Source organism: Calonectris borealis, chromosome 10, assembly GCF_964195595.1.
Source record: "Calonectris borealis chromosome 10, bCalBor7.hap1.2, whole genome shotgun sequence".
Classification (NCBI taxonomy): Eukaryota; Metazoa; Chordata; class Aves; order Procellariiformes; family Procellariidae; genus Calonectris; species Calonectris borealis.
In genome coordinates, this window is record NC_134321.1 from 3958382 (window position 1) to 3983571 (window position 25190).

The 25190-nt window shown below is 40.1% G+C and overlaps 1 protein-coding gene across 1 annotated transcript in view; it reads right to left on the reverse strand.

Annotated features, from left to right (window-relative positions):
• The window catches only part of CHL1 (cell adhesion molecule L1 like), a 107912-nt gene extending 86743 nt beyond the window's left edge, over window positions 1–21169 (reverse strand). The window contains exons 1-2 of the mRNA XM_075158607.1: window positions 21070–21169; window positions 18037–18117 (exon numbers count right to left, since the gene is read on the reverse strand). The gene's annotated coding sequence lies outside the window, so the exon portion shown is untranslated. The remainder of the gene's footprint in view (window positions 1–18036; window positions 18118–21069) is intronic.
• Window positions 21170–25190: the final 4021 nt, after the last annotated feature.

Genomic DNA, 25190 nt, shown 5'->3' on the forward strand with positions numbered 1-25190 from the left:
CAAAAAATTCAGCTATCAAAACAGAAAAGTAAGCGAATTAAAAATTCAGGTGTGTAACTTACTGCTTAGTCAAGCTTCTGACCTTACATTTAAAAAAAAAAAGAAAAAAAGAAATTCAAATGTTTGTCTTCTTTATAGTCAAGCCTCAAAAACACAGCACCTACCTTAGAATAAGAAAATTCACCACCATAAATGTCTCTTTTCCTTCTAAAGACAACCAATGCGTACCCATTCCCGCTAGTTAACGTATACATCCAACACAGCAGAACAGCGCTGGTCACCAAAATGAGCAGCACTGGACATGTGGGAGTCCTGCATCGCGCCAGGGAAACCCCAGGGCAGGCAAAAACTCTCTCCTAACCCCTAGAATACCCGACATCATTCAGCACTGCCAGATTCAGACCCCCGAGCAAGCACAGCCTCGCCGTAACCCTGCCTTTTCACAGAGGCTGAGAGGCAGTGGTAGGGGAAGAAATCCAATAGAAGTTTATCCAGCAGGCAAATAGGGAAAAGCTCAATGGGTCTGAGAGAGCTACATAGTGCACTTCACAGGAGATAGAAATTCACATCAAGAGTTAAGAAAAACTATATATATTTTGAGGGTTTCATTGCTTCCCCCCAGCCTTACAGAGCATAATTTTTAATTTTCCTTCAGCTGTCATAGACATGAAAATTTACTCATATCTTACCAGCAAGACAGATTTCTGTTTCATCTTGAGATACAAGCCCTGAAGCATTATTGAATGGGTTTTCCCGGAGAAAGAATTTACCTGAGGCAAAATTGCTCTGCTTGTACTCTGTAAAGGAAAATATTGGTTTACCACTGCAAAACACACACCTGTGGAACATTCACAGACATGCTCCACTTAAAGACCTGGATTTCAGGGTGGAGACTGACAAGAATACAAAACACTTTGACAGAGACAAAGGAATCAATACCTAAAATTAAAATTGATTCTGTGATTGGTAAATAGAATATTCCCCTTCTTTCCCAAACTCAGGGGAAATAAGGCCATTATACAAACTTTGTAAAATACATCACAGCATTTCTTCCATTCAATCACACCTAACAGCAGATAGCAAGAAAACTTATATTATTTTCCACACAGTTTCATACACGAGTAATATGCATCGACACTCACAGCAACATGTATAATATTCATCGACATGTGTCCATTTGCCCTAGCACATCCTCTTATTGCAACCCAAAAATTTGCTGGGATGTACTCAAGGATTTTGTCCCTCTGCCTCAGACCAGACGAAGTGAGAACTTTATTTGTACAGAACATGCTAGAGAAGAAGAGAGTTCATCCAAATTTATTGGGATTTAGAAGATGGTATGTCAACTTGCATTCCTATTTTGATGTTTATGAGAAAATAAATGTTCTTTTTTCTTTTCAGGTACATTTACTTCTCTGCATTTTTTCTGCCCTCCCCAGTTTCAACCACTGTTAAGCTATGGATTGCTTTCCCTCCTCATCTTTCCTTCCTCCTCTTCTCCACCTGTCCCACATAAACTTCTTAACATGGGATTTTTCCAGTAATAGGAATAAAATATGTATATTTTATTTAAGTTCCTTTATTCTGAGCTTTCACGACAACAACCTAAAACAGTCCCATTAAGTATGGTATCTCTACAAGCACCTCGGTCTGAAAAGATAATTGACATTTACTTTTACTTACTGTCCATATAGAGCCAAAGGCAGAATGACCACTGAGGTAACATGAAAGTTAGCAAGAGATTCACGTTGACTTCAGCAGAGTTTGGATCCCTCCTCCATAAGGAATTGCAAAAGACTATGGCACAGTTCTGATGAATCTTCAAAAACTAGAAGCACATGTAACTGGATTCTTCCCGTTTTATTTTTCTCTCAAGGTTCAAAGAAGAAAAATGAATAATTGAACAAAGGAAGCAAATATATATCAGTGCACCCAACCAAATAGAAAAATTCAGTAAAGATTCCTTAAATATGGATCAGAAGCTATGAGAAATAACCACGAAAGACACTGCCTTGATGCGCAGCTCTCTCCGTTTATTGAAAAGGCAGAAAGAAGCTGGTTCCGCTCAGAAGGAGGCAAAAAAGGCTGTCAGTCAAAACCTGGCACATACCAAAGCAGCTAAACACGGAGCTCATTAGGCAGGAGCGCCTGCACATTCCTGGTGGCTTTACCTACCCGTGCCAGCTGAGACTGTTCAAGGTTGCAAACGGTTGTAGTAGAATACTCCAAAAATCTGATAAATGCTTAAAAGGATCTGCTTTTCAGCAGATGAAGTTAGTGTTTTCTGAAAGGTAAGTTCCTACAGAGCACCTGAATTTCGGTTCTTCAAAACTGAAGCACTCCGTACCAGAAATAAACTTTGGCAAAAATCAAAGTCCTACATGACCAAGACGACAGAAATGTTAAAAGGAATTGTTCCGGTAAAGGTTATTTTATATGTATTTTAACAAAAAAAAAAAAAGCACCAGTCACTTGAGAATAAACTCGGGTGTCTCAGCTTTGCACTAGCTCAGCATTTGTCACTTCAGCTCTGCCCCATCGGTATGCTGAGCCATGAAGAGACGTCGGGCGTAGCTGTGCCCTAGGAGCCTGCTGCTTGCAGGGGAACAGCAGTGAGAGATTGAGAAAGCAGGTTTTATTGAGAGAGAGAGAAGAAAAAAAAAGACAACCAAACCAAAACAAAAAAACCCACAAAACATCTGGGCTAAGACAGAAATTCAGAAATACTGACTCAATAGAAAAAAACCCTGATCTTATACCAAGATGTGCTTTAAACAAGGCTCTGTCATACAAAACAGCAAAGAGAGCAAAGAGGGAGAGACGGACATAGATACGAAATACCGACTACAGCCCACGCATCAACAGGTTGCAAACATTTCAAAGCGGTCCGATACATCACTGCGATGCCCAGGCTCTGTCTCACACACCATAAGCAGCACATTGGGACACGAAGCCAATATTTCACATATGCTCCTTTCTGGTGACCCCAGTGGTTAACCAGCCATTTGATACCCAAAGCCTGCTTTAGATCAGCTTTTAATCAAGTCAGAAATTTCAAACCTTCTTAAGGGTAGCCTCGGTGCTCCTCCTCACGGCTCAGGATGGCTGTAGGTGCCTCTCTTGGCCCCCCATCCCTCTCCCGGATGATGCCACCTCCCTTCCTCCCGCCTCACCAGGACCTCAGCAATGGGCTGCTGCTGCAGCACCGGCTCTGCAACACAGAGGAGCTGCTACAAGAAATCATGACTGTTTCAGAGAATTTAACCTGAAATGCTCCGCAGATGCAATGAATGGCCATTGAAGTAGTGAGTCATCTTTCCTCAGATCCTTTTAAGGAACTTAGCTGGCGCATTTTCAAGGCATATTTCTTAATACTTCGTTTTGCAATTTGCAGGGTGATACATCCCAGAGCTGGAAATATGGATCATATGGCAGCAGAACCACATTTGTCAAGGGGAAAGCATTTAGCACTGTATTTTCCTATATGTGGTACTTGCAAAGCCTGATCTTAAAATATCTGGGTTTATACTTCTGCCCTTTATTCAATGAACTCTTCTTTTAAAAGAAGTCAGCTGAACTTGAACAAGAAAGATTTTAAGTTCTATCTTCTGTTACAGCAAATTATATTTTAAATATTTTTAAAATGTATTCCCAAACTCAGCTCATTTCTGTCTTTGACTGTCATAGCAATCTCAAGCTTTTCCAATGCTTTTCTTTTTTGATTTTCACAGTTACCATTATCCTATCACCTACATCTGCACTCACTTTCTAGAAGGGTTTCTGTTAACATCAGCTTCAAACTGGGACACTTGGCCTACCAATAAATTTTATACAGCCCAACTACTGAAAGTACCATGAGGCTCATGTAGCATATAAGTAACTAAAACTACTCAAGTACGACCACTTCCAACAAGTACGGACTAGGCTATGCTGGCCCCTAAGAGAGTTTCTTTTTGACCAACATGAAAGGACCTTCTACATGGGCATTTTTCTACACTGAATGTATCCAGGCTGCAAATCCGTATTACAGAGACGACCAGGTTCCTTTCAGGGAGATCTCAGGACTCACCAGAAGACCCTCTACCAATTTATGAGATGGAGCACCTTTTCTTTTTAATTAAATTTTCAATCAGTGAATTATTTTTTATCATTCTATATTCTCTAGCGGATGTCAGTGTGCACCTGCCTTTGATACGTCAACAAATTGCTGTCTCTCCGCAACCGACTGTTGAGATAATGCCTGCAAGTATTTTTAGCTCTCTTTTCAAATAGGCAGCGGAGATGGGTTGCAGATGGGTGAAAGTGGCAGACTTCAAGACAGAAAAAAAACAACTGAGTCAGAGAAATCTGACAATTTGTCTAAACCCAAGGATTTTATCACTGGAAATAGGAAGAAAAGAGCTTTGGTCTCATGTCTTGGTGTAAAACAAGTAAATTATGTTATCTAATGCATCCAGATCACTAATTTGGACAACTCAGCAGGGAACTGAACAACCACCTACATAGAAACCGTCAAAAAATAACAATTCCTAATCATTTATTAAGCTATATCCTTACGTTACGACTACTTGTTGTCAATGAAGTGAGGTATGATGACTAGTCCTGGAAGTCTGAAGAGATTAATACCAAAATAATATTCCTATATATACACACAGTAACGGTGCAGGGATTAACACCTCGTTAGTCCATAAGGAGCAGGGTGCTAACCTGTGCTTTGGATGTCAGAGCTCACTACCTGGTAATACAGGTATAGAATACAGTATTTATTTTTTCTATCACATATATATAAAATATATAAATATATATGATATCCATATATGATCTGTAAAGGACACTTAACTCACATAAAAAGATGAATCAATGGCATTAATTAGATACTTTATGACTGAAAATCTTTATTCTTTGCAGATCTACCAGTCGGCAGTAAAACACTCTCTTACCCTTTCTCACACACACACACAATCCCAAATAAATCCAATTCCTTTAACCTTTCATCTAAAATATTATTCTCTACTTCTTATTATTTTCACAGAAACATGATCCTTTTTTTGATATATTTCTCATCAAGCGACAGCACAACACTCATTTGCTGCCTCGTGGTGCAATCATCCTCCCATCACCAGCATCTGGACTCCGGCTATTGACTCCCATGGGACCCAGCACTTCTCCATCGGACACAGCATTAAATGACAGGTCACTTGACTTGCAAGTGTGAGAATGACTTTGAACAGAAAATGGAGTGAAGAGAAACTGAAGCTCAAGTTAATCCTAATACCAAGCAACCTTTTCTCACTGATTTTGAATACGTACTACAAGAAGGAAAAATAAAGTTTCAGGTCTGGCCCTTGCCAGCAAACCACAGGGAGTCCAAAGGCTACAGCTCATGATGGGAACTTCAAAAAACATGTCAAAAGCATTAGCAGTTTAGAGGGAGACGAATGACTATGTATTCAAGCCCATTTGCTAAAGAAAGCATTTAATAATGACTGGCATCAAGAGCTGGCCTCAGTTTTTCTTCGTTGCAAAACAAGCAACAAGCAAAAAGTTTTGCACCGCTTTCTTAATATCGCCATTTCAGTGCTTCCACCAGTGCCTTGACGACACCAACGCACTGAAATCTTTGATAAAGCCACTGCTCCCCAAAATGCTGCTTTAAAAAGTAAAATGCCTCAATTATCACCTGGAGAACATCAGGGAGAAGTTATCATTTATTCAGTGGATGCCAGGCTGGGTTTTCAGAGCCTTACTGAAAAATGCTGAACTATCCAGTAGCCCCCAGCTCCCCCCCAGCTCCCCTCCAGCTCCCCCCAAGGAAGGCGCGTCGCCCCCCATCAGCGGGGGCTGACTCCGTCCTCACCCACCAGCCGTGGGGACAGGATGGGAGCACCCCGGGGCATTGGGGGACCCTGTGTACACCCACACCACCCCAGGAATTCACCTACCGCACTTGCATATAAAAACTCAAGCATAAGCCCTTCGGAGAGAAATGAAAATCCTGTGTAATGAGCAGGGTTTTGGCAAAAAATGTGCATCTTTATTTGGGGGATAAAGGTTATAATGTCGAAATACATTGGTTTGATGAGAACTACTTTTTTTCTTGGCAAAGGAAAAAATGCCATTTTCTGGGACAGCTTGTTGAGGAAATGAGGCTTTCTACACTTGTGCAGCCTCTCCCATCTACCCAAACCCCTCAATCGCTGGTGAACGGGGAAGTTTAAAGGAAAGAAACTCAAACTAGTGACTCCACTGAGAAAAAGGACATTGTAAATTCTGTTTGAGAGCAGCTGGCTGGCAAATCTCAATATATTTACTGGCAAGCCAGTCAGCCTGTACATAACATAGGCTGTGAGTAACCCAGTGTTATCTCCTGCCTGCTGGGGAAGACAGAAAATGCGCGAGCACTGCCCCGTGCAGAGCGATTGGGAACGCAAATCAGTAGGAAACCAAGTCAGGCTTTTAGGTTCACAGATTACAGAATATCTTGTTTTGTAAGAAAGGCTCAATTTTTACTTACCTGGAGAGAATTACTTCCCCTGTTATTTTGTGCTGTATGGGTATTATTATCTTTTTACATAAATCTGAATTGTAGAAATGTAAGCCAAAGATGGCTAATGAAAACAATCACCCTGTAGGGACACAGCAGTTCAACAGATGATCAAAAAGACCTTTTGCATCATTAATCTGCATGATTTCATGACACTGCATTCGAAAAAATTAGGAAAACTAAGTATTTCTCTAATGTAGGCATGAAGCATCCTTCAAAAGGTCTATCCCTCCCCCAAAACTAGTTTGCCCAGAACCACTGCACAGCAACAAAGACTTACTCAAATTTGAAACTAAATCATTAACCAGAAAGCACGCAGTGGGAAAGCATTTCTTGCCCAATATAAGAGGTTTCATAGCCATCACGTCTGTAGCCTGCCAGTTGTTCATTAATTTTCAAATGAGGGATTATGAGCATAGACAGTGTCCCTTTGTCTTCCAGCGTGGCACATTGAGGATATAACGCTGAGTCCCTTATTAGTGGGTGTCCTCCTCACCCTCGCTCGGAGACAGAACTTCTCGTATGACGACAGAAACCACGTGGTGACCTCCAGCCAACGCAAGCTGCCCGATAACCACCTAACAAAACAATGTTTATTTCACAGCAGCCTCTCCCAAGCTCTCAGCACATGCAAAATCTGCTGTGGTAGCATCCCTGCGCCCTCACACCTCAGGCCTTTCCGACAGCCCTTCTTTACATTTATCAAAGCTCCAACCCTCATCAGATGCAGAAATCTACTGAGCATCTGTCGGGTGTCTGCATGCTATGCAGCAGATTATAGAAAAGTAACCCGTTGGAAAAGGCATGCCTATTAAATCTGGAAGAGCAGTAACAGTATCCAAGTTCTTGAATTTAATGAGGCAACACCACTTAGGGCTGACTCTTACTAAATGTATATAAGGAAATAATTCCCTTGTAATGAACTCATGCGGCAACCAGCTTTGCCCTTTTGCATGCTAATGATAATAAATTCCATCCAAATTATTTCAGGCACTGAATAGCTGGTATAGTGTACTCACCCTTAGCCCTGTATGCAAGGACAAACCAGCAACTACACTAGAGGGAAAAAAGTGCATCAGGCCACTTAGCAATAACTCTTTTTCCTCTTTTGCCATACTCAGACTCAATCAGCGATTTTTTTGGCAGGATATGAAATGCTAAGCTTGGCAGGGAAGCATTTAGAAGCGAATGACTTTTTTCAAAGGTAGTAGTGAGGAAAAATGCAAAATGAGATATCTCCAAGAGATATCTGCCCACTTGGTAACCCTCCTTCTCCACAGCCAAGGAAGATGGCACAGCCGAATAAACAGATTACTAAACACAGACTGTCAGTACAATTGAACAACAACCTATCTTATAGCCACACAGGAATAACTTCGACTGCAACAACTTTTGATCTAGCATGACAGGATGGGTTTTGAGGAAATATGTCAATAGTATAGCAGCATTTAAAGAAAATCCCCAAGTAATTTGTCACATCTCTGTCAAGCCAGATTCAGGCACGCAAGTCATTCTGTAATGAGACATCGGCTTTTAGAAATTGGAGTTGCAATGACTTTCAAGGCTTAAGTTTCTAACATGTGGTTGATTTGGTTAGCCAAGGTACAGTTTTGTAAGTCTACCAGTGTACACGGGTGGCATGGAAAACAGGAATCCATGTGGGCACATACCACGCACCCATAATGCAGGATAAAATGACTGAGGAGAAAGCAGCAGTCCTTTCAGGCAAACATTAACGTCTGCAAACATTCTCCTGTTACTACCCTCAGCACTTGTCATACATGGGAGACGAGCACCTTGCAGAGCATATGTGGTTTGGGAAGAGAAAGGGAGGGCTGGTACTAATAAGAGCTGGCACGTCACCACGGCTCGGGCTGAGGGGGGGGGATTTGTGACCACCGCCTCTGTCGCCTCATCACCGGATGGGTGCCGTGTGTTTTGTTTGTTCTTTTCTGGAAAAATGCCAATTCAGTTAATCCAATCAAGGATGGATCAGGGTGTCAGAATCAGTTTTCAGACTGTCAGAAAATAAAGCAATTCCTCATCATTAAAGACCGAGTTACTGTTGCCTCAAGATAAAATATTGGTAATAATTTGGTTCACAAATCATATCTCCGTATGCAATCACTTTTCTTTTCAAAATCTCCCTAGTTACCACTAACTACGTTCAGAGAAAATTGCAATTCCAATTTCTAGTCTCATAATCTCCATAGTTTTTATTAACTTAGTATTTTACCTGTTAAGAAAAAAAAAATTAATATAGATTTTTCTTTTTTTTCCCAATTCTTCTTCAACTGACTCTTTTGGTTTTGTCCCACTAACTTCATTAGGGTCCTCGCACGTTAGGAGTGTTATTTATCTGAACTGGCCTCAGGACTTTTCCAAAATAAATGCTAGTGGTAAATTAATTCTTTAATCCTCTCAATGCCACAGGATGCAAATCTGTACACACAACATTTGCTTATCTACTTTTTGTTATTAATTCTTACATTTTTAATCGCTTTCCATTCTCTAGCATTTACTTATGCTATTCTGTGAAAGAATGAATGTAGAAAAGGAATTCAATAGCTCAGTTACTTTCAGAAAATTAATTTATCTTTTCATTTCATGGAGGGTAGTGTGTTGGGTTTGGTTTTTGTTTTTGTTTTTGTTTTAAATAATTTCCTTTATTCCAAAGTACAGAATTGTAGGCACCCTGTTATCAAATCTGCCTCAGAAATACCTAACTGGAAAGTGGCATTGCAGAAAAGGTGAGTATTCTTCAGCAGAATGAAATACATTAACGTAGAGGTCTATGGGGACAGGACTTGGAAAGAGAATAAACTACTAAAACATAACAAAAAATAGGCTGTACTTTTTCAAGAGAATATTATAATGCATGGTTTATCACACCTTTTTAATACATTTATTATATTTACCATATATTTATTATTCCAATATTCTCTACTATTTTATACTTGTGTTATAGTGGACATCAGAGGACAGCACTATAAATACACTGTCCAAATCTATAACTAATATTGCAACCAATGCATTAATTTATTGCATCCACATTTATATATAATGTTGTGGTAAAGCCGCAAGATTGTACACTTCTTTTCCCCACACAGAAAAAAACCCTCACAAAACAAACCAAGCATTTTAACAGCTCGTTTTGGTAACAACTTTCACTTCCAAAAGTTGGCCCAAATCTAATTTTTATTATCTCAACAAACCAGAGTGTTGGAAAGGACCTCAAGAAGTCATCTAGTCTGTTGGCAGACTCAACCACAGCTCTGTTGTTCCTGGAAGCACCTCCCGAGGGACTGCTCCTTCCCAGCAGCTGGAGCCTCAGCGGCCGCCCCCGCAGCCTCGGGCAGGGCTTGCTGGCCCGGTCACTGGCGAGTGTCTCTCCAATGTCCATCCTCGCTCATTCATGCCACAGTGTTGGCCCTCCTCCCTACCCACAATGGGAATTGGCCTTTACATTTGCCTTTTCTACATCTGAGGACTTGCTCCTCCCTCACCACACTTCTCTTTTTTTTTCTTTTTTTTTTTTTTAAAGAGTGAACCGACTCTCAAAGTTTTGTTTTTTAGGGCAGATTCTTTCAACTCATTTCAACCAAAACGGTTCTGCATTTTCCCAGGGTGAAGACTAGCAAAAATACACTGCTTTCTTTTGCACATATTATAAATCCTTAAGCCCTTTTCCTGGAAGTGCTCTGTCTCCCTTCCCCTCCAAATTCAGCACAGGATGCCACCTGCCTCAAGGACATGCCCTTTGCCATCATCGTGAAAAACCATCGCAGCATTACTGAGTTATAAGCCTCTAAAAAACCCAGCGCATACCAACTCAGGAGACATTTTGCAGCTTAACCCTCCCCACCCCTCAAACCCCCACGTGTCGGATGCTCAGGCTGCCAACAGAGCAACTCCTCCTTCTCCCTCTCAGTCCTACTGCTGTTAGACTTGAGAAGCACCATCTCAGAGTGACTACCCATCATCTAAGCAAGGCTGCTGGAGCAGGACATGCCCGCAGCACTCCTGCCAGAGCAAGGGTTGGACACCAGGACTGCAAGAAGGTGCTGGAAATACAGCTGAGAAGGAAATGCAATAGCAGAACATAACCACAACCACGGTGCACTTATAGAAACAATATTAATGCTGTATGGTTAACATGTTTTTGGTGAATAATACAAAAATATGAATCGTCAAGTCTTCCGTTTCAACTAATGAAGACTAATTAAGCGATAAGAAATACTTCTTATAAATCTTAATGAGTTTTTCTAATCCTTCAGTAGTTGAATTAACTGTAATTAATCAAAAAAATAAAGATGGCAATTTACTGAAGAACCTTTTATTTTTGATGACAAGATCCCCTCTTCCTACCTTGCCTGCAAAAAGGGATTTAAAAGAAAAAGGGAAACATTAGTCCATTACCTAACAGGGAAAGACTAGCAAATCACGCTCCACATATAAAAGGTTGGCATATAATGCCTTTTTTCCCTTTTGTCTTCACAAAAAGATGTTTTACATGACCAGGCTCTCAATATAATTCATTTTAACTAGGAGCATGGAACACAAGCTGAGCAGAGAGTTAAAGACTGCGTGGGTAAGATATAGCTGAATAAGTCATTAAGTATTAAATTTATTTTGAAATACTTCAGGTATCAGCTGAAGTTCTCTTTAAACTATTAGTAATTACTTTTTAGTACTCTCCGAGAATGGCTGAGGTCCCAGAGGGTAAGAGATGGTCAAACATAGCAGCTATTGTTAGAAATGGGAAAAAGGAAGACTACACGGTCTAGATTCAGTACATTGAAAGACCCAGGAATAAATGATTAAACAATGAAATTATAAGCACCCAGAGGAATATAAAGTGAGAAGAAACTGACAAAATGTATTTGTGAAGAACTAATCATGTCAGACCAGTTGTCCTTTTTTTTTTTTTTTAATCAGGATAATTGCCCTACCATAAGAAGGAATTAGATGAGATATATTTTGAATAGACAAACGTATTCCGCTATCACATTGAGGTAGATTTACCAATTTCTTATAGAAGTAAAGACTAACAAACACACTCAAAGAAGAGTTTTCAACTGTCCACTTCCAAACTGAGGGAACACACCAGTGTATCTCCACAGGTCTTTGCACTTGGTCCCACTTGCACTCATATTTTCATGAGTAACTTAGGTTACATGAAGCACGGAGGGTCTGCAAGCACTCTGGAGAATAGCACTAGCATACCAAATTATCTCAACTTGTTGGAAAAAAAACTAGCTGAAATCATGAAGATAATTTAATAAAAAGATATGCAAAGTCCTACCTATTTTGGAAATAATCAAGTGCAAACTTTAAAACTGCTTTATCGAGTAGGCAGCAATAGGGAGAGAACAGGGAGGTGAGCAAGGATAAAACCTAAACATGAGTCAGCAACGCGAGTCTGCTGCCAGAGAGACAAGTGGTGTTTTGGGAAATATTAACAGATGTTAACCACAGGACACAGGAGGTAATTATTCATATGAGATTTAGAAAACATGACCTAGAAAGAAGGATATTTGTTCACTCTATAAAGAGAGAGGACTAAAAAGTAGACATAGCAGCAATATTCCAATACATAACAGGTTTTAATTAAGAAAACGACAATCAGTTGTACTTCATGAGCATGAGTAGTGACTGGCTTAATTCACAGAAAGGAAAATTAAGGACAGATATTATGAAAAGCTTTCCGAGTTATATAGGTAGTTAATCATTTTAATACGTTATCTCCAAGAAGGCAGTTGGGACCCATCGCTGGAAGCCTCTAAAAAGACCTTGACACAAACATCTCTCCTGGAGACAGGCTATGCAGTGTGGTCCCGCAGGCTGAACTGGATGACCCCTTAAGATCTTGTGGCAGATTGGCATTCTAACATTTTTGGTGTCAAAAACCAAGAAATAACATCTTATAGGAATGTTATCTCCTCTGGAACAAAATAAGGGCAAAAGAATCATTTAATTTGGCACAACGGACTACTGCTGCTCAGCACAGCACCAGCTTCATATTATCTTTCTTTTTAAATTCATATTACATACTTGCAATTCAGATCAAATATGTACAATTAGCTACCCATACTTAAGAGTTTGCAAAGAATCTGTCCACAAAAGGCACCTCTTTATCCCAGTGCTGCCAGTTTTAGGTGTTCCTAAGAAACACATTCAAATAAAACCAAAACAGAAAAAGCTACCTCGTTACACTTCTGTTTAGCACTCCTATATGTATTGGTTTCTTTACATGGTCTACTCTATACTATCTTTAGGAAAAAGCCATTCAGGAGGAAAAGGGCGGCATGTAATGTACTTCCTTCATTGTGATGGTTTGTATTACATATTCTTATTCATTTTTCTTAATTTACTATGCATTTGGTAGTCCCACACAGTACTTTGCAGGAAAGCTTATTTCAGCATCAAAACAGAATTTTATATTTCAATTTACTGAACTAATACATGAGCTTTGCCGATGCTGAATTTATTTTAACTTTGTATTTTTATGTGATTTTATTAACTCATTTATATAAAGCTGAATTACAGTCTATTACCAATCTATTTTCTCTGTGTCTAGAAGTATATAGTAATAGAGCAGATATATTTGAAATAATAGGAATAACAAAAGTAGTATTATGCACAATTATAGCTAGTAGCACTCAAAATCAGACATTGTTAATAATAAATGACAATATTATATAAAAGAAATACCATCTGAAAACTGAATTTACACGGCATATTAAAGACTTGATGGCTCAGGAGATGGGTAATAGAATAAAAAGCCTTTCATCTCAAGGTCATCAATTCAAATACAAGTCAGACTGATAGTAACTGAAAGCCATTTGATGGGAGCTTTAATGAACCTAGTCTCGTTACTAAAAATTTAAGAATAGCCTGAGCATTTTTCCCTTTCTCCTGCCTCTGACAGCAGTCAATACAGAAATCAGAGAGAGTATAGAGGACCAGATCCCATTCGGCAGGTAGAGTTGTATTTCCCTTGTTACACGTTGCCAGCCCCAGGCTATCAGTATTTTAGTAGCTTCCTTGCAGGTACCTGTTTGTTCTGCTCCAAAATTCAACATCCTCAGTGCTGCTCTGTCTTTTATTGCTTGGAGGGTTGAAAAACAGAATTGGGCTTTCAGCTCCCCGAGTGACCACTTCATGTGATGCATAGGCAACACTCCGGTCATTTGTCTGAGCCGTAACAATTTGGTACATTATTCCATTACCTTTATTTGATATCTTACCGTTTTTCTGGGATGTATCAAATAATGTACCAAAGTAAAGCAATGCATTGGGAAAGAGAAGACTAAAGCAACTGTTCAGCTAGCCTCCCATTAGCCAGCAAATAAAGCAAACCACATATTGCATGACTTGACAAGCAAACTCAAAGTCTTCTGGAATAAACCCCCTGGTATAATTTCCTTTGTTCCAGTATAATACCTACATAATTTACTGTTGGTTATAGTATTAACATGATGCAAAGCACTGATAAGAAACCCATTGATGTTGTCCTTTTTCTTGCCTTTTTATGCTGAATGAGATTTTTATTTTTTTAAAAAAAACAAAGGTGGATTTTCAATGATTCTCCAGAAAAGCACCCCAGAAGGAATTTTGCTTTCATATCTTTCATAGGCAAAGTTCAGTATTTGCACGTGCAAACTAACACCTACAAATACCTGTTTGCAGGTATAAATGGGGACACATTAGAAGCATCAGTGTGACATACAGGAAAAGGACAAGTGTTCCCCATAATCTCTTATTTGGAACCCATAGATTCCTTTTTGAAGGGAAGCGCCCAGACAACCTCCCCAGGTCCCTTCCAGCCTCAATTATTTTAAGATTCTAAAAATTAATCACCTCACAACTCACATAAACTCCATCTTCAGCAGTACCTAGGTTTAGGAGAGCCGTTTTGGTTTTCCGAAGTGACTAATGGATTCATTTTAAAGGTAACTAGGTGCTTAAAGATGCAGTTTACAACCAGCATGAGTTTACGATGTCTGGACAATCAGTTCCCTTAATGCAATTTTTCCCCAGCGTAGCACAGGTGCCTAATAACCATTAAAACCCAACCCTTGCCCAGGGGAGACAGCAGAAATCCCCAAACTCTCACTTTCCTGCCACGTCTAGAGATATGCCCCAGCACCTACACTTCCACTGCTAAAATCCTCTGGACACCTGTATTTCAGTGCTGAACTTGACCATTTATTCCTAAATCCTGATAATCTCGTGATATTTATAACCCACAATTCGGTGGGATTTTCAGACACAACGCTATTTCAGGTTATTTCACATTTAGCGCTTCTGGAACATGCCCACTTGTCCCAGTTCAGCCCTCTCGGAAGCAGATGGGAAGATGCCAGACTGAGCTGCACTCGGACCACGTTACTTCCCGCGGAGCGCAGGAACAGCCCCGTCGTACCACCCAGCAGCGGTTGGTGATGGTTCATCTGCAGTTTCGGGAGGGAGAATTTGCTGGTGATACATACAAAGGTCAGCTTCACCCAAAAGCTTCAATTTTATGGAAGCTCTTCACACGATGGAGATGGTATCACTTTTCGAACCCCCATCGACCCAAGACGTGCCTCTGGTGTCGCTGCGCAGCCTGCAGCACTGGGTTGCTAACCTGGCTTTCCCTTGCAAGTGGTCAGGATTTAACCAACCCTGATTACCTGAGGTTAAAACCAGAGATCGCTTTGTTTCAGCAAAGAGCTACCCCCGGGCTTGCAACACCAAATGGTCCTGCTTACTTCATGTCTGTCCAGAAGACTGACAGTCAAAAGTACAGAAATATGGATTTAAGTGGATTTTGGAGTGTGGAAAAGTCCCAAATCCATCAGTTAAGGTCATTAGCTCATGTGACACACCTCACCGAAGTCAATTTTCAGAGATAAGCGTGTGACAATCTGACTGGAGGAATTCTCCTTTAATGCATTATTAATTCATTTATTATTACAGTTATTATAATCTTTATGCAGGGCACTGAAGTTCAATTTGTTCTGTATCAGCTAATGTTTTTAATGAGCCCTTTCTTCTCCTCAGGATGGGAGCTTTCTTAACCAGTTATTTGGCTTTTAAGCAAGTCGAAAATGACATGACGGTGTATCCTCCTTATAAATACAGCTTCACATACCATGCCCTGAATTTTAAATGAAAACAAATGAGTGCTAACTTTCACATTGCCAAATATCTTTTAAAATGCAATAGACTCACAAACTCTAAATATAGGAACTTTATCACACAGTTAAATGCAATAAAATCTTAATTACAATTCCCCTAACTGACAAAGAGGAGAAATACATTTAAATAAAAAGATCCCGAGTAAATGCAGCTATTTGTGGGGGAGACATTGAAGCATATATTAACCTAAATCTGAAGCCCCCATCTGAATGGCTTCGGGTTCATCCTCTGGTCACGCAGGGCAAAGAGGTCGCGAGGCTGATCCCTGCAGTGAGAAACTGGTTCAGTCGGAGAGGAAACGGCATATTAACTAGAAAATTGGGTGTACTTAAAGTTGTGAACCAAAGGGAAGAAAATAGCACATTTCCCAAACATACACATTTCTGACGCACTGAGCGCCAAGCGTCCAGCTGGTTACAAAGGCTGCATCACTTTGCGACCTTTCTTGCCAAGGGAGAAGGTCAGGGTATTTAAGAGACGTGTAGACATGGCATTTAGGGACATGGGTTAGTGGTGGACTTGGCAGTGTTAGGTTTAGGTTCAACTTGATGATCTTAAGGGTCTTTTCCAACCTAAATGGTTCTATGATTCTATATAGAAATCTGCTCAAATCTACAGTTGGAATGTTATGCCTGCATTTCCAGTATTTCTCCCTTGAAATGGAACAGCTCAGCCCATGGGATACTCTCATAGAGAATACAGGAGAAGGCGGGGGGGAATTAAAAAAAAAAAACCACAAAAGTTTATGCATTTTGGGGGGCTGTGTAACAAGAAACAAGACAAAGTGTCCCACAAGAAAAGCAGAGTAAATCTTTATTCTCTTTGCTCATGCATACCTAAAAAATAGCCAGCCTTCACATGGTGACCTTTCCAGATGGCTGGTCTTGAAAGAGGGAAAGTTCAAAAGCTAACTTACAAACTGACAAGAAAGCAAGCTTTTCAGTTCAGAGCTGCTCCTAAAGAGAGATGAATCAAAATATAACCAGATTTTAGGGAGATCTAGATTCACACAGCATCTGAATCCCACTGCCTGATTAGTTGGGGTTTATCACAAATTAGTAAATTATTCTCTACTTGAAACAATCACTGGCTGTAAGGAAAAATAAATTTATCAGTGGGTATAATAAAAGAATAAAAATGTTTTACTAAAAAAAAGTTAAAGCAATATTAAGGCAGACTACATTTTATCTAAACTTTGTCACTGTGAATTTTACAGACCACAAAAATATGCAAAATGAAATTCAGGAGCAGATACATGAGAACGATGTTCTCAGCCCTGCTCTCTGCAGCAGTCAAGGCCAGTGAGCAGAATACAGAAAATTCCAATAAATGGTATCTCAAAAGAAAGTTACGGTGTAAATAATTCCCATTATACACAAAGCTTTAGCCTTAGAAATCCTATTAATAAAAGTTAATGGGACACGCATATTTAAACTCCACATATTGGTAGCACAGACTCCCTTTTCAGCAGCCACAAATGAGAAGCAGAACACAAAATTATAGGAGGTTTTTTTTATGAATAGGATTTAAAAAAAAAAAAAGAGAAATCCCTTGCCAGTGTGATTATTTCCTCCAAGCACATCTCACTACAGGAAGGGTCCACAGGCACTAAAATCCCCTGGTAACAAGCTGTCCTAGAGAAGCCCGAGACATAAATAACTCCGTGGCTCCAAGACCTTTTTTCACTGATGAACAGTTGTTGGCAATGCCACCGCTAAGGCCCTGCTCTTCCGCTATTTCTCTTCAACGTGCCCCAGGGGTACGTTAAAGAAAGGCAAGGTCCATGCACCACTTTGGATCCAGCCCCTCAGGTGTTTTTGGGGTAACTCACTGCCCCGATGGCCACCATCACCAGATGTTGGAAAGCAGAATGGAAGACTTCCTTTGAAAGGATCAGAATAGAATAATTACAGCACCTTTTCCTACAGGTTGAAGGACCAAACAGATTTGAGGGTTTTTTTAAATGTAAAATCGCAAGCTCCTTACCAATTAGATGCTACAACAGGATAAAGCCTAGCTTAGGGCTCAGCTACACATATAATAACAAATTACTGTTTGCTTAACTTGTAAAAAGAGAAGACAAACAAGTTCCATTAGAGAGCTTTCAGATTTTGAAAGCATGCTCACATACTTCAAGTAATTAAAATCACATGGAATTATTCCAGAACATACATACATGTACAAATAAATATATACACACGTTTATGCTTCTATAGAAAAATGTTATGATTCAGAAATAAAGGTAAATAAAATTTACATCCAAAACACAAATACTTAATTTAAAAAAAAAAAAATTCATTTCTAACCAGTACATGCAGCTGCTTCTTCATCAATGCATGGTCAATTTGCAGTTTTACATCTGAATCTTTCTCCCCACTTTACTGCATCTAGAGAGAAAGACAAATTTGTAATTTGAGTAATGGTATGTCATATGTTGAATTTATCTGAAAATAGCATCTTTAGCAGTACAATTCCTTTGGGTTTTTTTTTTCTCTGTATCACTGAGTTGATGTCTGATCTCATTCTCCTTGCCCTCCATTTGACTGGAAAAGGACAGGTTTTTCCATATTTGAGTAACAGAAGCAACATACCCCATGGAATAGAAAAATGGGCTGAAGTAAGAAGATCTGATTCTTATTCTAAGTCTGGTTTGTGACCTTGGAACGAGTCACTTCTCTGCACCTCTATTTCCCCTCTCTTTCTTTGCCTTTCTTGTCTACTTAGATTACAAGCTTTCTCAAGCCTGTTAAGTGTTTATATAGTACCAAACAGATAAGATTCAGCTTTCAATGGAATCGCTAGATAACACAAAACCAGAAACAATAAATCTTATCAATCATCACTTACATTATTGCCCTCCTATAGTCCACTAATATGAAACACTATTTCAAAATTATTTTCAATAGTTACTTTCATTTAAAATAAATTTAAAAAAAAAAAAGGCCCATGAAAGAAAAGCATTTCAGGAGGAAACAAATTCCTTAACTGTTTTTTTCCAATAACGTTCACCCCACTTCAAACACGTTGACAAAGACTTGCATTTCTGCATCCGTCTCCTGCCCTACGCAGAACGATACAGCTCTGCTATTGCACTAGCACCTGGATATTCACTCCTGGCTGAGCCGTGGTGCACCGGGGGCTTCAGCCTCTGCTCAGCACCCTGCTCTGTACCCATGGGATGCTCCGCTACGGGCTGGGAGCAGCAAAGGCAGGGAAGACTTTGAAGCTTTAAGATACGTTTCTTGCTCTCCCAAAAGAGAGTACACATACGCAGTGCAAATGCCAGGCCATATTCCTATGCCACCAAGGAGCAAAAGAAGCACGCAAGCACCATTTTTTCTTTTTTTCCTTTGTGGGTCACCTTTAAAAGCAATTTTCTTTCAAGACTCTCTGTATGAATGACAAGATATTCAGTGAGACGTCTTAAGGGAAAAGAAGTGATAAAGAGAAATTCAGCTAACCTATTTTCTTTCTTGTCACTACTTGATAATCTCTTTATCTGGTCTCATTTCACCAGTTGCAGACAGACTTATTTCCCTATGGACAGACCCAATCCTTCCACATGCACATGCACCTCCTTTCCCACAGCATTTCAAATTCATATCGTAACATCTCTTTGCTATTTAGGTGTGTATATATAGCCAAATTCAGCATACACAGATGTACATGTATAAGATGTACATGCTTATTGCCACACACATCTCTAGTCTTTATGGACTGGGTTATGGGCACGCACAGAACATTTATACAAACCTCCCTGTCAAAAGAAGTACGCAATTTCACTGAAACACAATTCACTAGCACATATACTTTAAAGTTCAACCCCTTTGTCAATAAATGATGGTTTCTGATGTGAACAGAAAACATTTTCTAAAGCTCTGCAGTGATTTAGGAACCTCAATTCTCCTTTCAGCGGCACCTTAATCCTTCTTGACTTCTATTGAGGCTTTAGCTTAGAAATGTTTACTCTCCTGCTGGCAATACACTCAGCCTTTTATAGCATCTTTACCTTCACAAAGGAATGCAACTGCAATTTGTAATGCCAAATGCAAATTGCCTGATCTACAGTTTGTGCCAGCTGGGTATAACCCAACAAAGCTGTGGCAGCCTGGTCCAAGGATTGCAAGACGTGCCTCAGCTAGAAAGCACAGCAACCCAAACCCAGTTCCACGCACAATCACCAGGGCTTGCAAAGCAGAACAGAAAATCCCTATGCCGTGAATCAGTATAAAACAGAGGCTATTTTCAGGATTTCAGTTTATCACAGGACTGGATTTAGAGAGTTCAAGACCAGAGATGCTGCTATTACATCAGGTCCAGACTTCCTGCCATTACATTTCCCCCAGCTACCTCTATATTAAGCCAATTCACTTGTAATTGATTAAAACATCTACTCCAAATAAAAAAAAAAAAATCACTTTTTATTTAGAGACATGAAAAAGAGGAAAATCACCATTATTTTAATCAGAGATTCTGAGGGAGGAGTGAATTACAATTTGTGTGTCCCCTTCCCTTTTTTTAATCTAACTCAAAAATCACAGCAGAGAATAGTAACTCAAATGCTTTATAGCTGAATTCTTTTTAATCAGCTGTCCCCTATCTTTACCAGCTGTTTGTCTGCTTCTCCCATTTATGCTGTGCATCTTAGACTTATTGATCTAGTAAGCTTTAAATTACAGCTATCCATGAAAAAAAAAAAAGCAGAGACAAACCATAACAGGAAAGAGCAGACTTGATAAAGGATTTCTGAAGGGCTACTCACTTTTGCTAAAAGAAAACCTTAATAGAATTTCCAGGAGAGAAGGTCTGTAGGACTGAAGTTATCAGAGTACTGTATGGAGAGAGGAAGGCTAAATAGAGCTCACAGACTGAAGGAAAGGATTTATATCAAAAACAGTCCCGTGAAAAGTATAGGAAGACTTTGGGAAAAAACCCACAAGATACAGTATTAGTAACCTAGTCTGTATCGCTGGGTGTTTTTATTGGGTTTATTAGACCCAGCCAATTTATAGCAGTTCTTGTTGTTTCAGGCACAGTACAAACAGACAGTAAGAATTCATCATTCCCCAAAAACATTACAAAATGTGTACCATTAAAAAGGCAGAGTAGAGGCAGAGCTGATTTCATTGCTCAAGTGCACCTACTGCAGCTTCAGCTCAAGGACTGCCAAGGGGTATTGCTTTAGGCTTTCACCAGTGAGCTATCAGGACTGTCCTGCTGAAGGAACTAAGCTGATCATAAATCTCCACAATCCTCCTCCACCTCAAATCCAATATTGCATGCAGCGATACCGCAATTCCCCAGGGAAGGTGATCTAAACTCCTGGCAACATGCATCACCTGGTGAAGGTTTTCCATCATTTTGCCCAAGTCTCTTCTGTAAGGTGAAGGAAGAGTTATGGCTCTGTGGTCTATGTCCCAGGTGTTCCCATCTGGGGTGATGCTGTCAGTAGGAAATGACGGTCATTCCTCCTGCATAACGGGCACAGACGGCTCTTGCTTCCCTTGCTCAGGTAAATGGCGCTCTGTCTGAATCAAGCTACTTGAGTTTAAAAATCAGCCATGAGGCTTATTTCACAGAGGGATAAGAAGGTGATGCGTGGCACTCTGGGCTATGTGCTGTTATTACTGCTGGGCGCAGAAGTATCCACATGGCCACTTCTAGGCTGCAGAAAAGTTGCACCTGCAAAAAAGGTCTAGAAAGATTGCATCTAGCACTACACTGGAAAAGAAAGAATTACTGAAACAATGTATGTCTTAATGAGAAAACCTGTCTCCCAGTCTATGTTGAAAACTTAACCTGCTGTTTGGTTTTTCGTGCCTTGTGTACTACAAGGGAAAAATCTGCAACCTTACAAATTGGGATTTATGACAACTATCCTAGAGACCTTGTGGCCTGAATCAAAGCGGTTGGGTGCCCTGGTCTTGTAAATCTGTTGGGATTTTTAAAGATGAGAAATAAATATATAACTGTTTTCCTCTGTGGGTATGAGCAAAGCGTCTGCATGTCCGGATTCCCAGTGCTGCTTCTGCTTCCTGCTTCGCAATGGCGTTTTATTGTTACGATGTTCTGCAAGTACAGTCACTTTGGTCTTTCAATTTTCCAAAAGGTTAGAGGGAGCTGACAGATTTCTAAGTGAGGGAATGCAGTTCACACTTTTATTCACTCAGCTGGTCATTCACTGAATTTGACACTGCATTTCAGCTGAATTACGCATGGTGCAGAGAAGGGGAGAAGCAGCAGGGCACAAAAATGGCTTTAAGACATCTCTGATCCCTGTGTCGAGCTACCTGGGGGCTGCTTGGTCTCTGAGCAGAACCGGGAGCAAATGCTGCAGCCAAGATTAGGGCTGGCATCACCCGCTGCCTCTGGCCACACCACAGATGGCACAGGCGGCTTCCCGGGCTCCTCCATCTACTGACTGCAGAGGAAGAACAGACTGGAGCAGGGACAAGCGGTCCCTGCTGCAATGTGACCTTCACACTTCATCCATCCATTTCTCTCTAAAAGATGAATCGGCAATGCACAAGGCTCTGAGTCAGGCTCAGATAACGTTCTGAAAACGAGAAACTAAATATTTAAATGTTACTTGAATCGTGCCTGCTGCAGATCCTCACATCGCTGAGGAAGGTAATTAATAGGTTTGGTCCAGAGGACTTGACAAAGCAGAAGGGTATCAGGAGCGCTGGCCAGGACGAAGCTCTGATGCTGCTTTGGCCACTCTCCCGCAGCAAAGCCCTCCCGGAGCCAACCCGCTCCCGCACGCCGTGCTCTGCACATCAAATCTTCTCAGACCCGACTCTGCCTCGCGGCGCAGACCACGAAGGTTTATCCCATTGCGTGCATCGTGTGACGCCTGGGTGGCAAAGGGATGAAAGGACCCAAAATCCCACCACCCGGGTCTGGGCAGCGTTCCCATCAGCTCCAGCACCGCTGCGAATGAGGAATAAGCTTCACTTGTGCATAGTAATAGCAGAAGGTGTTTCGAGGAGGAAGTTTTATCAAACATTAACCAGCTTAGAAAACAGCGCAGGATGAAATGGATAAACTGTAGCCACAGCAAAAGGTTGCTGTCCTTACAGCTTACGGTTCCCACATAAGTGCAAATGTGCTAAAGGGAGTATTTCCAATGACATATTATAATACCAAGTACGTAAAATGAATATGGGTTGAGAAAAAAAGAGCAAGAAAGAGAAGGAACTCTTAATTATTAAAGAAACAAACATTTCTATATGTAATTTTACCCATGTGCATTATGAATACAACCCAACAAAGCTGCAGTGCTGCTGAGAAAAGCCAGTACAAGTTTTTCTACTTCTTAAATAATATGATTATTTTCTTTTTAGCAACAGTAGGAAAGTACTAATTTTACAGGAATAAAATTAAGATGTCCAGTTTAGTAGACATACTTTGCCAATATTTCAGTTTTCCCATCAGGAAAAAAATGAATAAAAAAATGTTTTTCAGGTCAGTCTCACATTTAGAATAAGGGCTTATAATTACTGCAAGCACAATGTTGCAAGTTTCTCAAATATCTGTTTATTTATTACTGAAAGGACTATCAGCATATGAAGAGTGCCCTGAAATACTAATCATAGCTGTCTAAGACCATCACATGAGGTTAGCCAACAATTTCTGTGATTTACCGTACCAATAAAAGAAGGCAGCCATGAACAAGTTTTTGTAAATCAAGCATACTGGGCCAGATTCTGGTCCACGATTACTCAGGCATAAGAAATGTTATAGCGCTTTGTGGCTACCTAATTCATGTCCGTAGCGAACTTAGCGATATGGATGTATGGCACTGAAAGCTGTTATAACGGTTACCAGAAGAAAATCAACTTGACTCTGACATACATACAAAGGCTAATGCATACACACGCACACACACTCTCTCTCTTAGGCTTGTCCCTAGCCAGGCACGTCACAGATACGTTTCCCTAAAGAAAATGTCAAGGTCTGTGCAAAAGCACTCGGGTCTCATGTACAGCACAGATCACGGTAGGTAAACGTTCAGCGGTGAAAGCCCGTGCCATGACACACATGCATGCGTTGAGTTTAAATTTACAGTGAACACCAGGTGTTATTGTCCCTTAAGGGAAATTGTGACCGGCAGAAAATCACCTCTGTCAATATTTCCCTCCTGCATCAATAAATCCTGATAGTCAATAAAAGTCAGCGAGCAAAACCGACACCACCACAGGAGCCTGTGCGTACCTTGGGGTAAAATTTGGCACACTTAGTATCTGCTTATTAGCTAGAATGAATTTGCATTTGAAGTCCCCAAGGTATAGAGCGCACTTTCACTTGATTTTAATAACCTTCTAACACACAATACAACTCTGCATTACAACCCTTCCCTGCGCTCTTCAACACGGCGTATGTGCAAACTGAATGGCACGTGGGCTGAGGAAAGGATTTCTCCTGAACTGGTAAGGCAGCATCGTGAGTATCTACCTGCCAGCTAAAAAATATCCACCATTTTTCATGAGACCCATGTATTCCTATCACAATACTGGGGTTTCAGGAAATAGAGCCAAAAAACTTCGTTCTGTGTTTTCCAGATACAAATTAGATTCCAACTATTCACACCCATGTGCCAAAACACACAGTCATTCTCAGATATTCTGGAGCAAATCTTCAACCGGGATAAATCAGCGTAGATTTTTTGAAGTTATTTTTATTTACGCCACCTGACGAACTATTTCCCTTACATTTCCAGATTAAAAATTTTATGCATCCAGTGTGTAAATTTAACTGAGGATGCTTTTTTCCAGTCTACAACACAAAAGTCAATCATATGCAAACTGCCATGAATCATGAACTCAGAAAGATCAGAAGGACTTAACCCATGAGACTAAGTGCCAACAATGTAAAAAGGTTTTTGAAATTATTTTTAAAATCGACAATTTTGCTGCTGCCCTGTTCACAACAGATTTAGAGTATAGTTTTAATGAAGGTATACTTTTTTCCTGTTGCAAAGATTCTTCACTGTTAATCTGTAGTTTTCAGGGTTTTTTTTTTCCTGGAAATGCCTTTTAAATGCACTTGAAAAATGTCCAATGCTGAAATTGGAAACTTAACCTTATAATATGCGATTTATGTTCAGATTGCTAATGATCATACAAACTAATAAGTGACTTATTTGACATCTAAAATGATAAGTAAAACCACGAAACAAGCAAACTTAAAAGATTTCTAAACCCAAGTGGCAAATGATTTACAGACTAAAGATTTCTGTAGAGATTGACTTATAAAAGTTAATGACTTTCAAACAGAAGGAAAAAATAAAGTCAATAGACTGAAATTGTTCATTATAACGCATTTGTTCAATTCTAATCTTGATTTGGTCGTCAGCTCTCCGCTTGCTTATAAGATGGTCAAGCCATGCAAACAAAGTGATATTTGTTCACATAACAATATCGAACCTTTATATAGCACTTCTCATCATCAAATCTCA